This window comes from Lepidochelys kempii, chromosome 2 (assembly GCF_965140285.1).
Source record: "Lepidochelys kempii isolate rLepKem1 chromosome 2, rLepKem1.hap1, whole genome shotgun sequence".
NCBI lineage: Eukaryota > Metazoa > Chordata > Testudines > Cheloniidae > Lepidochelys > Lepidochelys kempii.
Genome location: NC_136381.1, coordinates 7,612,473 through 7,626,625, shown reverse-complemented (window position 1 = coordinate 7,626,625; position 14,153 = coordinate 7,612,473). Strand labels below are relative to the sequence as shown.

The following is a 14,153-nucleotide window of genomic DNA, read 5'->3' as shown; positions in this document are numbered from 1 at the left end:
ACATTACTAACGTAGCTCCCATTGAGGATTAGTAAACGGCTAAGGGATTTCAAACACAGTCTTTCATCTCTGGGTCACTGGCTAAAAGGCCCTCAGGCTCTAGTAACCAAAAACGATTACTATCTAACAGCTGTTTGATGGTCTCAATCCAGGACAGGTGTCATGCAGATCACAACAAGCCACTACCACCCCTGATGTGACTGGGCAAACTTGCTGGTAGTCTGAGCTCAGGGCCTGAATTGCAGAGGGATACTGAGCTGCAAACCATCACCAGAGGTGATAACCCCAGGACCAGATATAAAGACAGAAGAGTAGGCACCAAATTTTGTGTCTTTTGCCAGGACTAAATTCACTTGAAAATATGTAAATTTCCATTCATCCAACGCTTTAATTGTAACTTCTACATATTACCTATGTATATAACTAATAATTTAGTTGCTAGTTTGGGAGATATACTATTCAATGATGGCATAGGTCTTTTGCCAAACCGAATTTCTCTGATTCTATTAGTATTTAGGCTTTTTTACCCTTAAGCAGTGCTACGCACCATTGATTTCAGCACCTCTCAATTGACAAGCCAAGTCAATGCCAAAGCTTCCACCGAGACAATGGTGCATGATCAAGCCATTCTTAACAACCTGATCCTCAGCTCGTGTGAACTGGCATAGCTCTACAGATGTCAATGCAGCGACTTCGGATCCGGTTTGCTGCAGGTTTTTTAACTTCCTTAGTGCTCAGAGATATGTAATGTATTGAGGTGGTCAACATTTTTCACATGAAAAGGTTTTTGTTTGTGTTTGTTTCTTGCCAAAAAATGGCCTCTTTTAAAAAAATGCAATTTTTCATGAAAAATTGATGCTATTTCCATTTCTCAGAAAACTGTCCACATCTTTTACTGAAATTTTAATCAAAATAATTATCAACCTTTTTCATTTACTGAAAACTACATTTTCTTAACGGAAACTGGGTTTTCAGTAAATGAAACATTTAAACATTTATTTCAATTACATGTTCAATACAATTTGCAATTATATGAGCTTCTTTTCCAGTTTGTTTGTTTTTAAATCAGCTCTAGTTATATACTTCCTGCCAGCGAGGTATGGCAGGGCTTAATCATAGAAGATGAGGGTTGGAAGAGACCTCAGGAGGTCATCTAATCCAAGCCCCTGCTCAAAGCAGGACCAGCCCCCAACTAAATCATCCCAGCCAGGCTTTGTCAAGCCGGGCCTTAAAAACCTCTAAGGATGGAGATTCCATCACCTCCTTAGGTAACGCATTCCAATGCTTCACCACCCTCCTAGTGAAATAACTGATCTTATTTTCTGATCTTCCATTGCTGTGTCCCTTTGTCCCTGTGTCAAACAGGGCCTTTGAGAGGTGTTGTTTTGTGTATGTAGAGCTGAGAGTCTAAGGCTATGTTTACACCATGCTCCAGTGCAGATGACATGGGTGTGAGCTGCACAGCGCACCAAGGTGTTGGTGCACCAACACAGCTGGACACAGCTGGCACCAACTAAATGGTACCTTAACATAGTTCTCTTCCAAACAGAGAACCCCTGCATCAACTAAACAGCCAACTGATCTGTATGCTAATAATATGCGTAATCCTAAAATGTCTTCGTGTTTTGCCCAGAAGAGCAATTTCTGAAGTAGCAGTTTACTGTACGTGAATTTCCTCTGCCTGTACGAGATTATTTTTAAACCCTGTAAAAAAAGAAACCAACAAAACACATTGACTTCCATGGCTTTAAAAGAACAAAATTAGCGATCAGGAACATGTTGAAAGAAAAAAACTATAAAGCTGAACTCTCAGTTATACATATTCAAGCACTCTAAACACCAAGCTTCAGCAGCAATGAAATAACATTCCCCAGATACACAGGACAAGTAAAATCCATAACACAAGATCAAATACAGTGTGTGTCTTCAGTGAAGGAGGTAAAGGAAAAAAAAAATTCATGATCACTAATATATGTTACAAAACCTAGCTTTGCTTTCATACAATTACAGTCTTTATTGGTTACAGCAGTTTTAATATCACATATCAAGTAAAGCCGAAATTGATATATGGCCTGAATGTGAAGTATCTTCAGAGTCTGTTCCACTTCATGGTGAGATCAGGTGCTCTGCAAAGATAAGGATAACGGATAAGTATTCATGGGTTTCTCTGAGAGTTGCAGATATAAAGTGCCAGCCCACAGAAGGATGGCTAGTCGAGACATTCCCAAATAAATATATAATCAGTTGTAAGGTGGATACGCAATCCCATCAGCGTGTGCCTGGTTGGAGCCAGTCTAGGCATACAGGAGAGAGCAGAGACTCTCTCGTGGAGGAGGCAGAAGTGGGGGTGGAGATGACGAGGGTTTGGCCAAGCTTGGGGAGAAAGCTTAGGCAGGGAACTGTGTTCTGGCGCTGTTATTTGTATTACCAGTGGAGCCCAGCACCAGAAGGCAGCAAGGCTGGCCTTTTAAAAAAAATAATGGAGGGGTGCACTAGCCGTTAATGAGTAGGAAGCAGGGTTCAAATCCTAGGTTAGGTCACAAGTGAGACCATAGCAATTTTGGCCGTGTTGCCATTTGGCCACATAATAAAACCAGGCTCTACTTTACTGTACGTGATCACTTTCCCATGACATTTTATTGGTGCCTATGCCTGAAATCCTTCAGAAGATGTACTAAAAAGAAAAGATTACTTTACTGTAAACCAACAAGATACCAAAATAGAGGAGAATGACCAAACCCTGAAAACTCACAAAATACAAACCCACGTGGGTTATTTTAGTAGCAATTATTTGTCTGAGAATAGTACCTGGGGGCCCCAATTGAGATCAGGATCCCAGTGTGGAAGGTGCCATATGTGCACAGAGTAAGACCCACGGTTTGCCATGAACACACGTAAACAGCATAAACTGCTAAAAAGGAAACAGTAAAATCTTCATCTTCAGTAAATGAATTGTACTTATATCATCACAAAACCACTGGACTGTGTTTCACATGAGATCTGAGAGGCTATGGGGAGAAGCCAGAATAGGAATCATATAAACTTGCCTAGCTCTCTAAAAACATCCTCTTCTCTCTCCCTGTACTCTGCCGGGGAATGCCATACCCCGATCCAATAGAAGAGTGAAAGGACAGACCAAGCCCTGAGAAGGAGATGGATGTGTCTGTAAGTGCCAAGTATCGATATGGTAATTGGCCACATAAAAGAGTAAAATTGGTGTCCAAAAATTGATGCACAGCTGATCACATTCCTCAGCATTGTTCTTCTCCCTGTAAAAAGTTGCTGGAGTTAATCTGGCCCAATCAAGCCATTCCTGTAGTAATGCCTTTTTAAGACAAGCTGCCATGGTTCATAACATTTTGTGTGTGTGCATGAGAGAGAGCTCAGCCTAAGGAAATCCCATGGATCTTGGCTTGGCTTTTCCCTCTGAGGAGCTGGAATCCAAGCTTTCTGTTTGCACTGGGATGAGGGGCACCATATGTTTGACACGTAAACAAGCTCCAATACCAACAGGAACTGTAATTTTTGGCAGGGTGTGTAACAAGTGGGGATTATGTATCTTGATTTGTGAGCAGAAAAATATCTACATTACAAAACCTACTTAAATCAGGACTAGCTGATCGCTGGGCTGGGACGCAAACCTGTCTTGTGTCTATATCTGGAGATGGATCCTTTGATGCTGTGGCCACAATCCAACTGAGAGAGAGTTTGGGCCATGTGGCCAGCATGGTATAATATTCATTTGGGGTTTAATTTAGGGAAACATGAATCCCTTTTAAGGACCATCAGAAAGGATTTTTATCCCTCCAAATCCTAAAGTTTTGACAGAGTGCCTATGATTATTGTGATTTATATGTAGTGTGGTAACATGCAGGAGCCACAGGCCTGGACCAGGACTTCACAGTGCTGTATAAACCGATAATAAAAAGGCAATCCTTACCCAAAAGAGCTTACCGAATCTAACAGGACAGGGCCTCCACTGGGGTCAATGGGCATTGCTACCCTGAAGCCATTAGCATTATGCCAAGTTAGCAGCTGAACTCGACATGTTAAGAAATAAAAAGTGCCAGGGAGGCTGATCTAACTTCAGTGCAATAATATTTAACAACTTAGGAGCCCAAGATCAGGTCCATGCTCTTTCCCTTGGTGATACTCAAGTCTTCTCTCACTCCCTCTATCTGACATTCTTCATTCATTCTTATTCGTTCACTCTCCGTCCTTTGAGTGCGACTATTTGCATGAGTAATAGTTTGCAGAACGGGGCCCAGGGAATTTTCTGGGGCCTGATCCAAAGTCTGTGGAAGTCAAAGGGAGTCTTTCCATTGACTTGGATGTCTGGATCAGTCTCATACGCTCTCATCCACTCCGGTGTCTAGTCTATTTGTTATTTTCCTTCTCGGGGAGTTCAGTGACTAGCAGCCTGTTTATAATTAGTTTTTTTCATTCCTGCTGCTCCAACCCCCCTAAATTATAAGGGGCATCCCCCCCTCACCCATTAGTATGAATAATAGAGAGCAGTTGGTCTGAATGGCTAGGCTGTAGTTCACTAAGGTTAACTGCTGTCAGGGAAATGAGCCTTAATGTCCTTGTATGTTTCCAAAAGTCAAATGAGTGCAGTGTCATCTGGATAAATAGCTGTGTGTGCTTGTGCTCAGCATAGAGAGGGGAAGATATAGAGACTACAGTGGGCTAAAAGGAATGCCAGAGGGGGCAAGTTTTGTTTGTCTTGGACATTTGCTTCCTGTGACTAATACAGTATCTGTTCATCGTTCAATGTGTAGAACTCCAGCTAAAAGCAGGAGCAGGAGCCAAGCCCCATTTACCCCAGCAGGGGGCGGCACATGCACTTCTCTGAAATCCAACCAAACTGCAGGCTGGCGCTGCAGCTTTGCCCCAGATGCACGTTAGAGCAGCCACAGGGCTGCTCTCCTGCAGATGGGCTGGAGCAGCCCCCTGTGGACCATTCCATCTGGCCAAGATTGCCAGAGCACATCACGCTCTTCCTCTCCCCATGCTGAAACTCTGCTGGGGGAAGCAAGTGGCTTCAATCCACACTTGAGAGAATTCTCAGTTGCCTCACAATGGCAGCCTTAGGTCCACTTTGAAACATTCCTTGCCTCCCTCTCTCCTCCCCGTGCACTGCAGCTACTCAGTGGCATTAACACGACAGCAATTTAGCAGTCCCCTCATTTCTTCACTGTTCCCTCCCGCAGCGCTAGCCTACCCTGCTCTGACCTTGTGCTGCAGCTTCACAGAAGTTCTGCATCTCCCCTCTGCCCGCGCTCTGCTCAGATCTGTGCTACATCACTAAGGGTGCTTGCTTACCTTCCTACCTCCTGCTCTGCTTCCCCACCCTGCCGGAGCTCTCTCACATTTTCCCGTCCCATGCTGCATACTGAGTGCGCCATATCTATCCTATAATAATATCAATCAGTGTTATTATAAAGCACCCCTCCCTGCCTGAGCTGTGGGACACTGAGATGCTCTGTTAATACAATTATACAGGCCCATTTTCTGTTCCCGGTTTACAAAGACTGTCTTTTCATGCCACAGGATAGCCAACCTCTCCACATCGGCATGTTCTGCTAATTTGGGGATCACTGTTGATCCTGGCCATTTTGCAGATGGGCACCAAGAGATTAGGAGAATATGCCTATAGGAAGACAGTAAGCCAGTAACAGGGCTGGGCAGAGAAGCTGGAATTTCCAGTTCCCTGCTTGAACCATTAGCTTATGGGTCCTTGCTATTGCTGTTGATTTTGTGTGGAAGGTGCTCAGATGCTATGGGGAGGGACAGCAGTATAAAACCCAAAGATAAGCTGAAACCAATACTCTATCTCTCATAGAATCATAGAACATCAGGGCTGGAAGGGACCTCAGGAGGTCCTCTAGTCCAACCCCCTGCTCAAAGCAGAACCAACCCCAACTAAATCATCCCAGCCAGGGCTTTGTCAAGCCGGGCCTTAAAAACCTCTAAGGATGGAGATTCCACCACCTCCCAAGGTAACCCATTCCAGTGCTTCACCACCCTCCTAGTGAAATAGTGTTTCCTAATATCCAACCTAGACCTCCCCCACTGCAACTTGAGACCATTGCTCCTTGTTCTGTCGTCTGCCACCACTGAGAACAGCTGAGATCCATCCTCTTTGGAACCCCCCTTCAGGTAGTTGAAGGCTGCTATCAAATCCCCCCTCACTTTTCTCTTCTGCAGACTCTCAGGAGGCTTTTCGCTGTTGCCCATCACCAAAGCAACTGAGCACCTCCCGGTAAAATACTCACAACCCTTACAGTGGGAATGGTTAGGCCCTTAGGTACCTTACTTTAAGGCCCCATGTTTGAAAACTGGGGCACGTATGTTTTATTTATGGTATTACACCAAGTTACCCAGAGCCTGTTGGACATGGGATATGACATAAATACATAATTGTTATCATTGCACTATTATTTGCTTCGTGGCGGTCTACTTGGGTTCAATTAAATAAGAAGAAATAAAAAACATGACATGACAGCCAAGGCAAACAACAATATATTCCAGCTCTTCAAAGCTGAATCTAATCAGACAGCAGATTAATCTGAGAACTGCACCACGGACACAGTGAATCTGGTGGAGCTGAGTTTTTATCTAGGCCTTGTTCAGAGGCAATCTACGGGGCTGTGGGGATGCTTTCAGTAAAGTCTGCTTTTCTAGCAACATATATTGCTCCCTTTTAAATAATTCTTTTCCTCTAATTTGCCACAAAGGTTATGCAGATAAATAAATTATATTCCCCTTTGCTACACATAACTTCTTTTCATTATACAAACCCTCTTACCCTTGTCCCTAGTGGATATTTGTCCATGGCACAAAAGCCACTGTCAGATTTGGCACGGCTGGCTATCTCCGCTTAGGATCAGTGATGTACTGCCTGTAATTTAACAAGAGTTCTTTAATGGTCGTACACCCTGGGCTAGATTCACACGGGGGTCTTGGGCATTGCAATACCTACCTTTTAGGTGCCCTGCCTCCCAGTGGCATTCACAGCCCTGAGTTAGTCACCCAGGCTCTCCATGCATTGTATGGGGAGATGTAGGTGCTTAAGACTGGGATTCATGGAAGCTAGCATGCTAAGTGGGGAGCTGCCTAAGCCAGCCAATAGGAAATGCCAAGGAGAGGGATGTGGGCTAAGCCCCGCCCATCAAAAGGAACTAGGACCTAACTCTGAACTGGAGGGAGGCAACTCCCTCTACTTGGGATTCACAACCTTGGAAACTCTCCTGGAGACAGATACCTAAGTGACATCAGCACATTCTCAAGAAGAAATGAGGAGGTGGTGCCTTGCTTATACCTAGTACCCCACTGGTTCGAGCACTTGAGGGAGACCCTAGTTCAAATCTCCACTCTGCCTGGTTCACAGCAGATGCCCAGGTCTTCTCCCATAAAGGGGAATTCTGCAACCACTAGGCCATGGAGTCATTCTCCTTCGCTGGCCCCACGAATATTTATGTATTTCATACAAATTGGCCAGCTGCAACAGAAGAAATGGAGAGACACCCGCCCCAGACTACCTTCCTAGAGCCCAGTGGTTCATGCAGTGAGGTGGGAGACCTGGGCACAAACCCTAGTCCACAGGAGTGGCATTGGAACCTGGCTCTCCCACATGTGAGCCCAGTGCTCTAACCACTGGGCCATGGGGTATGGGAGGAGAGGTCACCTCAGCCTAGGAGTAGGTGTACTAAGAGCACATCTACCAGATCAGGCCCTGCAAACAAGCCAGGTGTGGGAACACTTAGCTTGTGAATGCTACCAGGGTTTAGGTGCTGAGCAGCTCACTGTTGTCAGGACTCAAGCAGCAGTATGAATGCCTGCTGGCACAAATGTAGGCACCTAGGCAACGTTAATGAGGGAAACTTTGGTGCCCATGAATTTTAAGGGCCTACAGGGCTAGGCAGCAGCTGAATGATAGGATTATGAATGCAAGTGGCACCTAAATGCTGGACTTAGGTGCCTAAAGTGGCAGTTAAGAGCCTGTTTACATGGCGAGCTAGTGTGTAGCAAGCCAAGGTGTGAATCTACACCGCAGTAATTCACTGGGTGGACCCTGCTACCATGCGCTAATGTTCTGTAATGCAGTTTGATGTACTACTTGTTCAAACTATAATGGGGCCAAGATTTGGACCACTGAGTCTATTGACGATATAGCACAGATTTCAGCTGTATAAACGGATGTGAGTTTTGGGATGTGTATGAAGACCTCCGGAAGAAGTTGTCTCTAGCAAGAACCCAGAGAAGGTGTAATTCCATTAGAAGCAGGCATTCCACACTTCCCTTCATTTTCATGCTAGAGTTTTAGCAAGGGGTCCTTGAGAATCCACTCCGACCCGTCACAGTTGAGGAGTGACCCAGGATTGGCTTGGCAGAGGATATTCCAAATCAGACTGCAGTGCATTGGCAGGGCACATTCCAGTGGGAAATCCCCAACTGGATTAGCAATGGGCTGTTGCAGAGAAGGACTACAGCGCTTTGGTAGAGCTGTGTTAAGGATTGGGAACAACAGGGAGTTCCACTGGTCAGAACTGAGGTGAAAATGCAGGGCAGGAATAACAAGGAACGCTGTAGATCAGAAGTGAACGGTGCTGGTTGCACTTTGGGGATGGTGAGTGGCAGGACTGGGAATGCTGGGGATCAGGATAGAAGGGGATCGGCTGAAATCTGAAGTTTTGAGAATACTAAACCTGGTGTTTACATGACTTCCTATTTCCTGACTTTCAAAAGCACCGCGTTTATCCCCGTAAAATGTACCCGCTGTTGTGAAATGTCCCTCCTACACTCTGAGCTGGTCACAAGAGCAGGACTTCAAATGCAGGCATTCGGCTGTTGCTGGCTGAGAATACACCAAATCCATCCCCATTCATCAACAAACAGAAGCAGGCTGGTCAGAGAGGGAAAAGAAAAGAGCTCCTCCAACCCCTTTTCCGGTTAGAGTATGAGACTGGATCTCTCCCACTGACATTTTGGGAAGGGAATGGCTTACATAACACAGTATCTTCACTACCAAAATTGGGGGCCCAGGATGCTGGACACCGTATATACACATTGCAAGAGAGACCCCCCCTTCCCCACTAAGTTTACAGTCACAATAGCCAAGGCAGCCAAAGGCTGGGAGAAAGGCAGTGCGATCCCCCACCATTTTACAGCTGGGGCACAGATGTGTTAAGGGACTTGCCCAGGATCACAAAGGGAGTCTGTAGCAGAGTTGGGATTTAAACCTACATCTCATGAGCCCCTCCTCCAATGCCTCAACCACAAGACCAGCCTTGCTCATCTCTGTCTGTCATTAGCTAAATCAAACAGAACATTTCTTATATGAGAGATTCCATTCCAGCCCAGAGCTTTATCTAAGGACATAAGAATGGCCATACTGGGTCAGACCAAAGGTCCATCTCTCCCAGTATTCTGTCCTCTGACAGTGGCCAATGCCAGGTGCTTCAGAGGGAATGAACAGAACAGGTAATCATCAAGTGATCCATTCCCTGTCGCCCATTCCCAGCTTCTGGCAAACAGAGGAAGTATTTAGTTGAGTTCGGGTGGGGAGGTGAAGCAAAGACTGCTACTCCCACACACCCCTGAAACCAAGTGTAGGGAGACATATATAAGCAGGTGTCTAGGGCATGTTGCAGCAGGAAGCCACCAATGTTACAAGTTCCATGGGCCATTATAGGCAACTTAGATTCAAGTGGCAATGTTCAGTGCAGCTTGCTGACAATTACACGGGATGCTTTGCTCTGACTAAACAGTAAGTCACATTTCAGATCCCAGGGGTATATTTTCATTGCCAAAAAATCTTTTGCTTCTGGGTAAGCTTACCCACTTCTTCTCTCCTCCACAGTCATAGAATCATAGAATATCAGGGTTGGAAGGGACCCCTGAAGGTCATCTAGTCCAACCCCCTGCTCGAAGCAGGACCAATTCCCAGTTAAATCATCCCAGCCAGGGCTTTGTCAAGCCTGACCTTAAAAACCTCTAAGGAAGGAGATTCTGCCACCTCCCTAGGTAACGCATTCCAGTCACTCCCCCTAGCAGAGCGATGCAGTAGTAGAGGGTGAGTGCAGTTTTCTTTTGGTCACTTAGCTACCCAAAACCACATCTGGTTTCATAATACACCATGACACTGTCTCCTTGACAACTCTGTCTCATGTCACTTTTCTCTGCCTTCTAGCTCTAGAGCTGCACTGGGAATTTTTGCAAAGGGCTCCGGCTAATGTCCAACCCTGGACATAATTGCTTTTCCGTTTCCAGTAGGTGTTTTCTGCTTGATTCAGACAGTTGCCGTATGCCCTGAACACACTATTTTGCGTTTGCTTTAGAAGTGAAACTGAGGTCGTGAGAGGTCATCCGGCCCTGTTAGCGTCCGCCAACAGGACACCTACGAAGCCACCAGCACTGGGAGCTAATGGGCTATACCCTCAGCTAGTGGGAATCACTATAGCTCCACGGACTTCACTGACGCTACGGATTTACACCACCCATGAATCTGGCCCCCATCGCCCTTAGCTCCTAGAGCTTCACCCCCGCCCAGCTCGTCCTCACTCCCTCCTCTAGGGCATTACCATGCCACTTCTGGTCTGAGAGCCTGACCAGCTCAGTGCAGAGCTCGCCTGCTACTTCAGAGCCAGGCTCCATCAACTCCTCCACTGCCGACACAGACCGGTATGCTTTTGGACATCTTGCACCCGAAAAGTTTGGAAAGAGGGAAACACGTGCAAGCTGGCACCGAAACCACGCTGATCCAGACAAGCTCAGGCAGGATGGACCCCTTTCAAACCGAAGTCACTGGGATGAAGGAAGCAAAGGATTTCTACTTCTCTGCTACAGCAGTAGTGACATCACACCCAGCAGAAACTTTCCGGCTCATAAACTGCTGCATAAGCCTAGATGGCTTCCATTCAACCCCAGAATCCAGTATCATTATCTTATTCCACAAAGAATAGCACTCTCTTCTGGGACAGTCTTTTGGGAAGCCAGTAACAACATGAGCAAACTTCTCCAGTGCCATCCTCTTCAAAAGAGGGGAGAAGAGAGAATCCAGGCAGAGATTATAAGTGGCAGAAGAACTCTGACTTCATCCCGTTGCCTTGAAAAAATGGTTAAAAGCGCAATCTGCACAAGATCTAATCTAAGTGACATTAAACAGATGGCGTTGAATAGCCAAGAAAATTGCACGGCTCTCCCCATCAATGAGCTCTCTTCGCACTTTCGGCTGCATTAGTTCCGTGTAGCTACTCATTTTTGTATTTACCTATTTATTTTTAACAGATGAGTAGGATTGCCTGGGGGGAGTGAAGTTGTTAGCTTAATAGTCAGGAATCCTGTCGCTGGTAAGCAAGAAAAATAAGGGGAGAGCATGGCATGCATTTTTTTCTGGAATCTGCTAACGCTTCAGAGGAGGAGGAGGTTTCCTCTTGTTCTTGGCTGCCATGAAAGTGACTCCAGTGGTGTCAAGGGCATCTCTCTTTGCAGCTGGGGCAGCTTTCAGGAGACAGCAGCTTGTGGAGATCAGCAGAGATTGTGTTCCCACAGAGACTTTTTAGTCATCCTTTTATTGCAAAAAGGCCATTTCAAAGATTTATCTGAAAAGACACAGACACTGGCATTTGCAGGGCCTACTTTCCTCCCTGCCCTCCCGCCCAAGCTGTGCTCTGAAGCGTTCTTGTGCATCCATCAGGTTTTGTTTATTCTTTAACCTTTTCATACCCACACACAAGCCACCAGTTCTGCAGGACTGTACAGACCTCCACTTCGGACCTTTTTATCCTGTTCCCCAAATCAGCATGAGCTCAGAAAGTCTCAGTCAAGAGGTGTAAGTCTAGTCTTCCCTCTCCCATACTCGGAGCTAAGAATACTCCCTTCTCTTTTGGACTCTCAGAAGCTTTAGGAGTGAGTGGGCAGGGGTCGTGGTTTCTTTAAGGCAATCATGCAAGCGTCTCTCGAGTCTATTCAGCCACTGTCCACTTTTCCTGGGGACAATACGGCTGGAAGCCTCACAGTTGGCAATCTCTTCTTACTGGAGGGAAAAGAGAGAGAATTATAGCTTTGTGTGGGTGACCCTCAGGAGAACATGATGAGGAGAACCTGGCCAGAGAAGACACCAGGGACTGGCCACTGCTTGGTACCTGACTTGACAAATCACCAGTTTGCTATAAATCCTATATTCCTATGGAAACATGTAGAACTACTTGCATTCAACCTTCTATTTGGGTGAACTTTCAGTAGCGCAAGTTGCTTATTCAGATCAAAGTACCTGTGGTGGCAGAGAGACAATTTCAGGGAGGTGAATGCTCACAGAGTAGGGAATGTAGCCCTAGTCTGACTGGTGTACAAATTATATTTAACACCCATTCAACATATCATTTCCTTTTCACTGTATCTGGGAGCACACCTACCGATAGCTACAGGGCAGTACTAGATCTTTGCCTCGGCACTTGCGTTTAGCTACAAGCAAAATTTATTCTATGAGGTGAAAAAAGGAAAGCCTTGTTCACACTGAAGCTGGAACAGACATATTCAATCTTAAGAGAAAAGAAGCAAATGGAATGGACTGGATTAATTTTTAAATCAAGAAGGATGGTTTTTTTTCTAAAAAGATACACTCTAGTTCAAACAGAAATTGTTTTGGGGAAGTTCTATGACCCGTGTGAGGCAAGAGGTCAGACTAGATGATCTCAGTGGTTCCTTTTGGACTTAGAATACAGGAATCTGCTCTGCATCCTTCCCAACCCTAACAATTATTTAACCCTTGAGTGTATATTCTGGGCTGAATCCTACAAATCCATTCATGGTGTGCAGCAGGGGCTGGTGTGCACAGGTAAGTGAAGCACTAGGCTTGATCCACTGCACTGAGTGCAAGTATGATTCTGGGTCCACTGACTGTTCATTGACTTGCAAGAGCAAATGGCAAATAAGCAGCAAGGTGAGGGCAGAGAATTGGCCTGTCTGAGAAGACCTGGGTTAAAGTGGGGGAAAAGAAGCTGAGGCCGACTCTCTCCTGCATGAGAACTGATTGTTAGGGCCAGACCTGATGTCACTTACAACTGCTTCTGGGCAACTCTTAGTTGTGCCACCGTTGTAAGATGCTTACTGATCATTATGACTACTACTAATTACCCGAGCCCCTTTGTGCTAGGTGCTGTAAACACATAGTAGACAGTCCCCTGTCCTGAAGAACTTACAATCTGAATAAAGAAGAGATCATATTGCCGCTATCTAAATCCATGGTACACCCACATCTTGAATACTGAGTGTGGTCGCCCCATCTCAAAGAAGATATATTGAAATTGGAAAAGGTTCCGAAAAGGGCAACAAAAATGATTAGGGGTATGGCATTCCATATGAGGAGAGATTAATAAGACTGGGACTTTTCAGCTTGGAAAAGAGACAACTAAGGAGGGATATGATAGAGGTCTATAAAATCATGACGGGTGTGGAGAAAGTAAATAAGAAAGTGTTATTTACTCGTTCTCATAACACATGAACTAGGGATCACCAAATGAAATTAATAGGCAGTAGGTTTAAAACAAACAAAAAGAAGTATTATTTCCACACAATGCACAGTCAGTCTGTGGAACTCCTTGCCAGAGAATGTTGTGAAGGCCAAGACTATAACAGGGTTCAAAAAAGAACTAGATGAGTTCATGGATTATAGATCCATCAATGGCTATTACCCAGGTTGGGTAGAGACGATGTCGCTAGCCTCTGTTTGCCAGAAGCTGGGAATGGGCAACAGGGGATGGATCACTTGACGATTACCTGTTTTTTTTCATTCCCTGTGGGGCAACTGGCATTGGCCACTGTTGAAAGACAGGATACTGGGCTAGATTGACCTTTGGTCTCACTCAGTATGGCCATTCTTATGAGCCAGAGAGGGGGAAAACTTACAAGCAGAGTGAACAATATGATGGTGGCAAATGCTGTATTAGTTGCATGATTGGGGGTGTGGGGAGGAGATGGAGAGTTTAATTTGGAGGAGATCAGTTAAATGGAAAGGGTTAAGGATGCAGGATGACGGGGACAAGGTAAGGAGAAGAGGCCAAAAGGGACAAATGTGGAGTGAAGCTGAGGTGAGCAGGCTGTGAGGGAGGGAGGGAGTTGGAGCAAACAGCCAATCAGCACAGGGCAGA

The 14,153-nt window shown here is 45.5% G+C and overlaps 1 protein-coding gene across 1 annotated transcript in view; it reads right to left on the bottom strand.

The window, feature by feature from the left end:
- Positions 1–1,732: 1,732 nt before the first annotated feature.
- Positions 1,733–14,153, bottom strand: part of TSNARE1 (t-SNARE domain containing 1) — a 693,119-nt gene continuing 680,698 nt past the window's right edge. The window contains exon 13 of the mRNA XM_073329996.2: positions 1,733–2,126. The gene's annotated coding sequence lies outside the window, so the exon portion shown is untranslated. The remainder of the gene's footprint in view (positions 2,127–14,153) is intronic.